Source organism: Mus musculus, chromosome 11 (genome assembly GCF_000001635.26).
Source record: "Mus musculus strain C57BL/6J chromosome 11, GRCm38.p6 C57BL/6J".
Lineage (NCBI taxonomy): Eukaryota > Metazoa > Chordata > Mammalia > Rodentia > Muridae > Mus > Mus musculus.
The window spans coordinates 48998512-49006971 of NC_000077.6; positions in this window are offsets into that span (position 1 = coordinate 48998512).

An 8460-nucleotide genomic window follows, 5' to 3' on the forward strand; every position below is an offset into this window, starting at 1 on the left:
GCATCTGGAGGATATCATCCTGAGTGAGGTAGCCCAATTACAAAAGAAGTCACTTGATATGCACTCACTGATAAGTGGATTTTAGCCCAGAAACTTAGAATACCCAAGATACAATTTGCAAAACACATGAAACTCAAGAAGAAGGAATATCAAAGTGTGGCTACTTTGCACCTTCTTAGAATGGGGAACAAAATACCCATGGAAGGAGTTACAGAGACAAAGTTCTGAGCTGAGACAAAAGGAAGGACCATCCAGAGACTGTCCTACCCAGGGATCCATCACATATACAACCACCAAACCCAGACGTTATTGCATATGCCAGAAAGATTTTACTGACAGAACTCTGATATAGCTCTCTCTTGTGAGGCTATACCAGTGCCTGGCAAATACAGAAGTGGATGCTCACAGGCATCTATTGGATGGAACACAGAGTCTCTAATGAAGGAGCTAGAGAAAGTACCCAAGGAGCTAAAGGAGGAACAACAATATGAACTAACCAGTACCCTCCAGTACTGTGTCTGTAGTTGCATATGTAGCAGAGGATGGCCTAGTTGGCCTTCAATGGGAGGAGAGGTCCTTAGTCTTGCAAAGGTCATATGCTCCAGTGTAGGGAAATGCCAGGGCCAGGAAAAGGGAGTGGGTGGGTTGGGAGCATGGTCGGGGGAGGGAATAGGGGGCTTTGGGGATAGGACTTGAAATGTGAATGATGAAAATATCTACTAAAAAATGAAAAATAAATAAATAAATAAGACTGCTATGAACATAGTACAGTATGTGTCCTTGTTATATGTTGGAGACTCTTTTGGGTATATGCCCAGGAGAGGTATAGTTTGGTCCTCAGGCAATACTATGTCCAATTTTTCTGAGGAACTGCCAGACTGATTTCCACAGTGGTTGTACCCGCTTGCAATCCCACCAACAATGGAGGAGTATTCATCTTTCTCCACATCCTTGCCAGCATCTGCTGTCACCTGAGTTTTTGACCTTAACCATTCATACTGGTGTGAGGTGGAATCTCAGGGTTGTTTTGATTTGCATTTCCTTGATAACTAGGGATGTTGAACATTGCTTTAGGTACTTCTCAGCCATTCAGTATTCCTCAGTTGAGAATTCTTTGTTTAGCTGTACCTCATTTTTAAATAGCTTTTTTAAAAGTACATTAAAAAAAAAACTTTATTTTTTCCTCCTTCCCTTTCTACCTCTTTCTCTGGCCTGCTTGGTACAGCCCATAGGTTCTTTATTTGTTTCTTGTTATGGATGGTTGTCAGTCACCATGCGGTTGCTGGGATTTGAACTGATGACCTCTGGAAGAGCAGTTGGTGCTCTTAACCACTGAGCCATTTTACCAGCCCTGTACCTCATTTTAAAAATAGAGTTAAAAAAAATAAAAATAGAGTTATTTGATTCTCTGGAATCTAATATCTTGATTTCCTTGTATATATTGGATATTAGTTCTCTATCAAATGTAGGATCGGTAAAGGTGTTTTCCCAATCTTCTGTTTGCCTTTTTGTCCTATTGACAGTGTCCTTTGCCTTATAAAAGTTTTGCAATTTTATGAGGTCAAATTTTTTGATTCTTGATCCTAGAGCATAAGCTATTGGTGTTCTGTTCAGGAATTTTTCCTCTGTGCCCATGTGTTCCAGGCTCTTCTCCACTTTCTCTCCATAAGTTTCAGTGTATCTGGCTTTATGTGGAGGTCCTAGATCCACTTGGGCTTGAGTTTTGTACATGGAGATAAGAATGGGTCAATTTGTGTTTTCCTACATGCTGACAGCCAGTTGAACCAGCACACACACACACAGACACCCCACCCTTGAAGCCCCCACACACAGAGAATGAGGGCTCAGGCCTGGGCAGACAGAACCAGAAGCACTGAAACTGACTAGTTTAACTAGAACCTTCCCACCAGAGTAAGCCATAAAGGCTGAGAGTCCCTCTCAGACTAATGAAGCTGAGCTGCAGAGAAGACTCAGCATCCAGACCAGCTTCCTGGAAGAAGCAGAAACCCAGTAAGCTGCCTGGAAGAGGGTTAGAGCAGAATCACTTGTAAAGGATGCTCTCTGACCTGCTGAGCTGCTCCAGGGCCCCAGCTTTCCTGAGCTGTCACTCATGCAGGGGTGAGCCTTGGTGATGAAACTGTCTTGAGTATTTCCTGCTGTGTTAGAAACCCCGATAAAACCCACTGGCTCATAAAGTTGAACTTTGGTGGTATCTGTATGTTGGTCTGTAGTGGCTCCATACCTGGGGTGAGCATACATGGGTGTTGTGACCACCCAGGATACAGTTTGTCACTTTATACCCACCATCTGTCCCCGGGTACAATTTATACCATTATTCGCATCATTGTCACTTCCCTATCAGACCTTCACCTTTGTACCATCTGTCATTCCTGAAAACCCTGTCATGCCTTGCACCAAACACGTTGGTACACATGTTTCCATATATCCAGGGAATGCCTTCATATTTCTCTGCAGCTCAGAACCCAGTCTACTCTCCTTTGAGTTCTACTTTCCCCTAAGTTCCCAGTGTCTGCTTTTCCTCGTTCATCTATCAAAGTGTGGGTGGCCTTAGGCAGCAGCATCCTCTACCTTACAGAGTTGTAATTGTGGCATTGTCTTGAACTGAGCAATGACTCTGGACATATTTTATTGTTCTTACTTTCTTTTAAGATCAATTGTGGTAATTGTTGGCCTTCTCTCTAACTTCTACCCCCATAGTTCCTGGCAGCAAACAGGTATGCTCTTCTTCACAGTTACCTAGCAACAGCCAGGTAGGCCTGGCCCACTATAAAAGTGGTCATGTGTCCCCTTCTCCATCTCCCACATATCTTGCCTCTGTCTTGCCTGTTTCCTCCTTGCTTCTCTTCTCTTCCCATTATCTGCCCCCTCTCTCCACGTGGGCATGGCCTTCCTCTACTTCTCTACTCTCTCTGTCTCTCTGCCTCTCTGTCTCTCTGTTTTTTCTGTCTCTGTTTCTCTGTTTCTCTCTCTGTTTCTCTCTCTGTCTCTCTCTCTCCCTTTCCTTGCCTCTGCTATTCTTTTAACTCCCCTCACCATGCCCTAAATAACTCTGTTCTATTTTATCCCATTGTATGCCTGGTCTCTCAGGGGGAAGGGCCCACACATGCATCCCCTTTCCCCACTCCCACATAGAACATATTCTTAAATTTCTTTTTCTTTTTATGATCACAGTAGTAACATTATCCATAGTAACATTATGCATTTAGTCATAAATTTCTGAGATCAATACACAGAAAATGACACACATCATTCATAATTCTCGACTGTGATACCTTTTTTAAAATTAGGTATTTATTTCATTTACATTTCCAATTCTATCCCAAAACCCCCCCACATGTTCCCCCATCCACTCCCCCACCCAATCACTCCCACTTCTTGGCCCTGGCGTTCCCCTGTACTGAGGCAGATAAAGTTTGCACAACCAATGGGCCTCTTTCCACTGATGGCTGACTAGGCCATCTTCTGATACATATGCAGCTAGAGACATGAGCTCTGGGGGGTACTGGGTAGTTCATATTTTTGTTCCACCTATAGGGTTGCAGATTCCTTTAGCTCCTTGGGTACTTTCTCTAGCTCCTCCATTTGGGGCCCTGTGATCCATCCAATAGCTGACTGTGAGCATCCACTTCTGTGTTTGCTAGGCAACGGCATAGTCTCACAAGAGACAACTATATCTGGGTCCTTTCACCAAAATCTTGCTAGTGTATGCAATGGTGTCAGCGTTTAGAAGCTAATTATGGGATGGATCTCTAGATATGGCAGTCTCTAGATGGTCCATCCTTTCGTCTCAGCTCCGAACTGTGTCTCTGTAACTCCCTCCATGGGTGTTTAATTCTCAATTCTAAGAAGGGGCAAAGTGTCCACACTTTGGTCTTCATTCTTCTTGAGTTTCATGTGTTTAGCAAATTGTATCTTATATCTTGGGTATTCTAAGTTTCTGGGCTAATATCCACTTATCAGTGAGTACATATTATGTGAGTTCTTTTGTAATTGGGTTACCTTACTCAGGATGATGCCCTCCAGTTCCATCCATTTGCCTAGGAATTTCATAAATTCATTCTTTTTAATAGCTGAGTAGTACTCCATTGTGTAAATGTATCACATTTTCTGTATCCATTCTTCTGTTGAGGGATGTCTGAGTTCTTTCCAGCTTCAGGCTATTATATAAAAGGCTGCTATGAACATAGTGGAGCATGTGTCCTTCTTACTGGTTGGAACATCTTCTGGATATATGCCCAGGAGAGATATTGTGGGATTCTCCAGTAGTACTATGTCCAATTTTCTGAGGAACCGCCAGACTGATTTCCAGAGTGGTTGTACAAGCTTGCAATCCCACCAACAATGGAGGAGTGTTCCTCTTTCTCCACATCCTCGCCAGCATCTGCTGTCACCTGAATTTTTGGTCTTAGCCATTCTGAGCGGTGTGAGGTGGAATCTCAGGCTTGTTTTTATTTGCATTTCCCTGATGATTAAGGATGTTGAACATTTTTTTGGGTGCTTCTCAGTCATTAGATATTCCTCAGGTGAGAATTCTTTGTTTAACTCTGAGCCGCATTTTTTAATAGGGTTATTTGATTTTCTGGAGTCCACCTTCTTGAGTTCTTTATATATATTGGATATTATTCCCCTATCTGATTTAGGATAGGTAAAGATCCTTTCTCAATCTGTTGGTGGCCTTTTTGTCTTATTGATAGTGCCTTTTGTCTTTCAGAAGCTTTGCAATTTTATGAGTTCCCATTTGTCGATTCTTGATCTTACAGCACAAGTCATTGCTGTTGTATTTAGGAATGTTCCTGCTGTACCCATATCTTTGAGGCTTTTCCCTACTTTCTCCTCTATAAGTTTCAGTGTCTCTGGTTTTATGTGGAGTTCCTTAATTCACTTAGATTTGACCTTAGTACAAGGAGATAGGAATGGATCAATTCGCAGTCTTCTACATGATAATGTCCAGTTGTGCCAGCATCATTTGTTGAAAATGCTGTCTTAAATTTGGAGCTATGACGAAAGGATGGATCATCTAGTGATTGCCATATGCAGGGATCCATCCCATAATCAGCTTCCAAATGCTGACACCATTGCATACACTAGCAAGATTTTGCTGAAAGGACCCAGATATAGCTCTCTCTTTTGAGACTATGCCGGGGCCTAGCAAACACAGAAGTGGATGATCACAGTCAGCTATTGGATGGGTCACATGGCCCCCAATGGAGGAGCTAGAGAAATTACCCAAGGAGCTAAAGGGAACTGCAACCCTAGAGGTGGAACAACAATATGAACTAACCAGTACTCCTGAGCTCTTGACTCTAGCTGCATATGTATCAAAAGATGGCCTACTCGGCCATCACTGCAAAGAGAGGCCCATTGGACTTGCAAACTTTATATGCCCCAGTACAGGGGAACGCCAGGGCCAAAAAGGGGGAGTGGGTGGGTAGGGGATTGGGGGTGTGTGTATGGGGGACCTTTGGGATAGCATTGAAAATGTAAACGAGGAAAATACCTAATTAAAAAAAAAAGAAAGAAAATGCTGTCTTTTTTCCAATGGATGGTTTTTGTTCCCTTGTCAAAGACCAAGTGACCATAGGTGTGTGGGTTCATTTCTGGGTTTTCAATTCTATTCCATTGGTCTACTTGTCTGACAGTATACCAGTACCATGCCGGTTTTATCACAATTGCTCTGTAGTACAGCTTTAGGTCAGGCATGGTGATTCCACCAGAGGTTCTTTTATCCTTGAGAAGAGTTTTTGCTATCCTCGGTTTTTTGAAATTCCAGATGAATTTGCAGATTGCCCTTTCTAATTTGTTGAAGAATTGAGTTGGAATTTTGATGGGGATTGCATTAAATGTGTTGATTGCTTTTGGCGAGATAGCCATTTTTACTATATTGATCCTGTCAATCCATGAGCATGGGAGATCTTTCCATCTTCTGAGTTCTTCTTTAATTTCTTTCTTTAGAGACTTGAAGTTATTATTGTACAGATCTTTCACTCCTTTAGTTAGAGTCACACCAAGGTATTTTATATTATTTGTGACTATTGAGATGGGTGTTGTTTCCCTAATTTCTTTCTCAGCTTGTTTATCCTTTGTGTAGAGAAAGGCCACTAATTTGTTTGAATTAATTTTATATCCAGCTACTGCACTGAAGCTGTTTATCAGGCTTAGGAGTTCTCTGGTGGAATTTTTAGGGTCACGTATATATACTATCATATAATATGCAAAAAGTGATATTTTGACTTCTTCCTTTCCAATTTGTTGATCTCCTTCTGTTGTCTAATTGCTCTGGCTAGGACTTCAAGTACAATGTTGAATAGGTAGGGAGAGAGTGGACAGCCTTGTCTAGTCCCTGATTTTAGTGGGATTGCTTCCAGCTTCTCACTATTTACTTTGATGTTGGCTACTCGTTTGCTGTAGATTGCTTTTATCATGTTTAGGTATGGGCCTTGAATTCCTGATCTTTCCAAGACTTTTATCATGAATGGGCGTTGGATTTTGTTGAATGCTTTCTCCGAGTCTAACGAGATGATCATGTGGTTTTGTCTTTGAGTTTGTTTATATAATGAATTACATTGATGGATTTCCATGTATTGAATCATCCCTGCATCCCTGGGATGAAACCTACTTGGTCGGGATGGATGACTGCTTTGATGTGTTCTTGGATTCGGGTAGCAAGAACTTTATTGAGGATTTTTGCATCGATATTCATAAGGGAAAATGGTCTGAAGTTCTCTATCTTTGTTGGGTCTCTTTGTGGTTTAGGTATCAGAGTAATTGTGGCTTCATAGAATGAGTTGGGTAGAGTACTTTCTGCTTCTATTTTGTGGAATAGTTTGTGAAGAACTGGGATTAGATCTTCTTTGAAGGTCTGATAGAACTCTGCACTAAACCCATGTGGTTCTGGGCTTTTTCTGGTTGGGAGACTATTAATGACTGCTTCTATTTCTTTAGGGGATATAGGACTGTTTAGATCATTAACCTGATCTTGATTTAACCTTGGTCCCTGGTATCTGTCTAGAAACTTGTCCATTTCTTCCAGGTTCTCCAGTTTTGTTGATTATAACCTTTTGTAGAAGGATGATGGTGTTTTGGATTTCTTCAGATCTGTTGTTATGTCTTCCTTTTCATTTCTGATTTTGTTAATTAGGATGCTTTCCCTGTGCCCTCTAGCGAGTCTGGCTAAGGGTTTGTCTATCTTGTTGATTTTCTCAAAGAACCAACTCCTCCTTTGGTTGATTCTTTGAATTGTTCTTCTTGTTTCCACTTGGTTGATTTCGCCCCTGAGTTTGATTATTTCCTGCTGTCTACTCCTCTTGGGTTAATTTGCTTCCTTTTGTTCTAGAGCTTTTAGGTGTGTTGTCAAGCTGCCAATGTGTGCTCTCTCTAGTTTCTTTTTGGAGGCACTCAGAGCTATGAGTTTTCCTCTTAGAAATGCTTTCATTGTGTCCCATAAGTTTGGGTATGTTGTGGCTTCATTTTCATTAAACTCCAAAAAGTCCTTAATTTCTTTCTTTATTCCTTCCTTGACCAAGGTATCATTGAGAAGAGTGTTGTTCAGTTTTTACATGAATGTTGGCTTTCTATTATTTATTTTGTTATTGAAGATCAGCCTGAGTCCATGGTGATTTGATAGGATCACCATGCCCTAAATAACTCTGTTTTATTTTATCCCATTTTTGACTAGTCTCTCAGGGGGAAGGGATGCCTTGACATGGGCCCACACATGCATCCCCTTCCCCCACACCACATAGAACATATTCATAAATTTCTTTTTTTAAATATTTACAATAGTAACATTATCCATAGTGATATTATGCATTTAGTCATAAATTTCTGAGATTAATACACAGAAAATGACACACATCATTCATAATTCTCCACTGTGATATCTTAATTAGAAGGCAGCGACACTTTATCACTCAAAGGTTGCTCAGGCTTTCAGAACTATGGTTTTGAAAGGTCTGTACCATTTCCTGCTCTTAGGAATATAAACAGGATGTGGAAGTGGGTATTTTATGAGTGGCTCTGCTGAGCTCAGTCCTGGGTGGAGTAATTAAAGGATAGACACAGGAGGACACTGGATTCCAACCTGTAGGGATCTTTAAAATTCCTGGGACCTTATGGAACAAAGTTGGGTGAAGAAAGATGAGATATGGATGTGTGTGTGTGTTCAGATATTTCTGTTCCTCGTTGAAGACCTGTGAGTGCTTATCTTGGATTTTCTTTCTTCAGACCTCCAGCCTCCCTTGAGACTTTCATCATCTCTAGCTCACAAATCCCCAGCAGAGCTGACATTTTCCTTCTCAGTTCAGAGCCTGGGGCCTGGAGCCTCACCCATGCATGCAAATGCCCTGCCCTGGAGTGTTCTTATTTCACTGGGTAGCTGCATTTATTTGCTGAGGTTGGAACCCTCCTGACTTGAGGCTTGCTGGGAGGTGGGGCAGACAG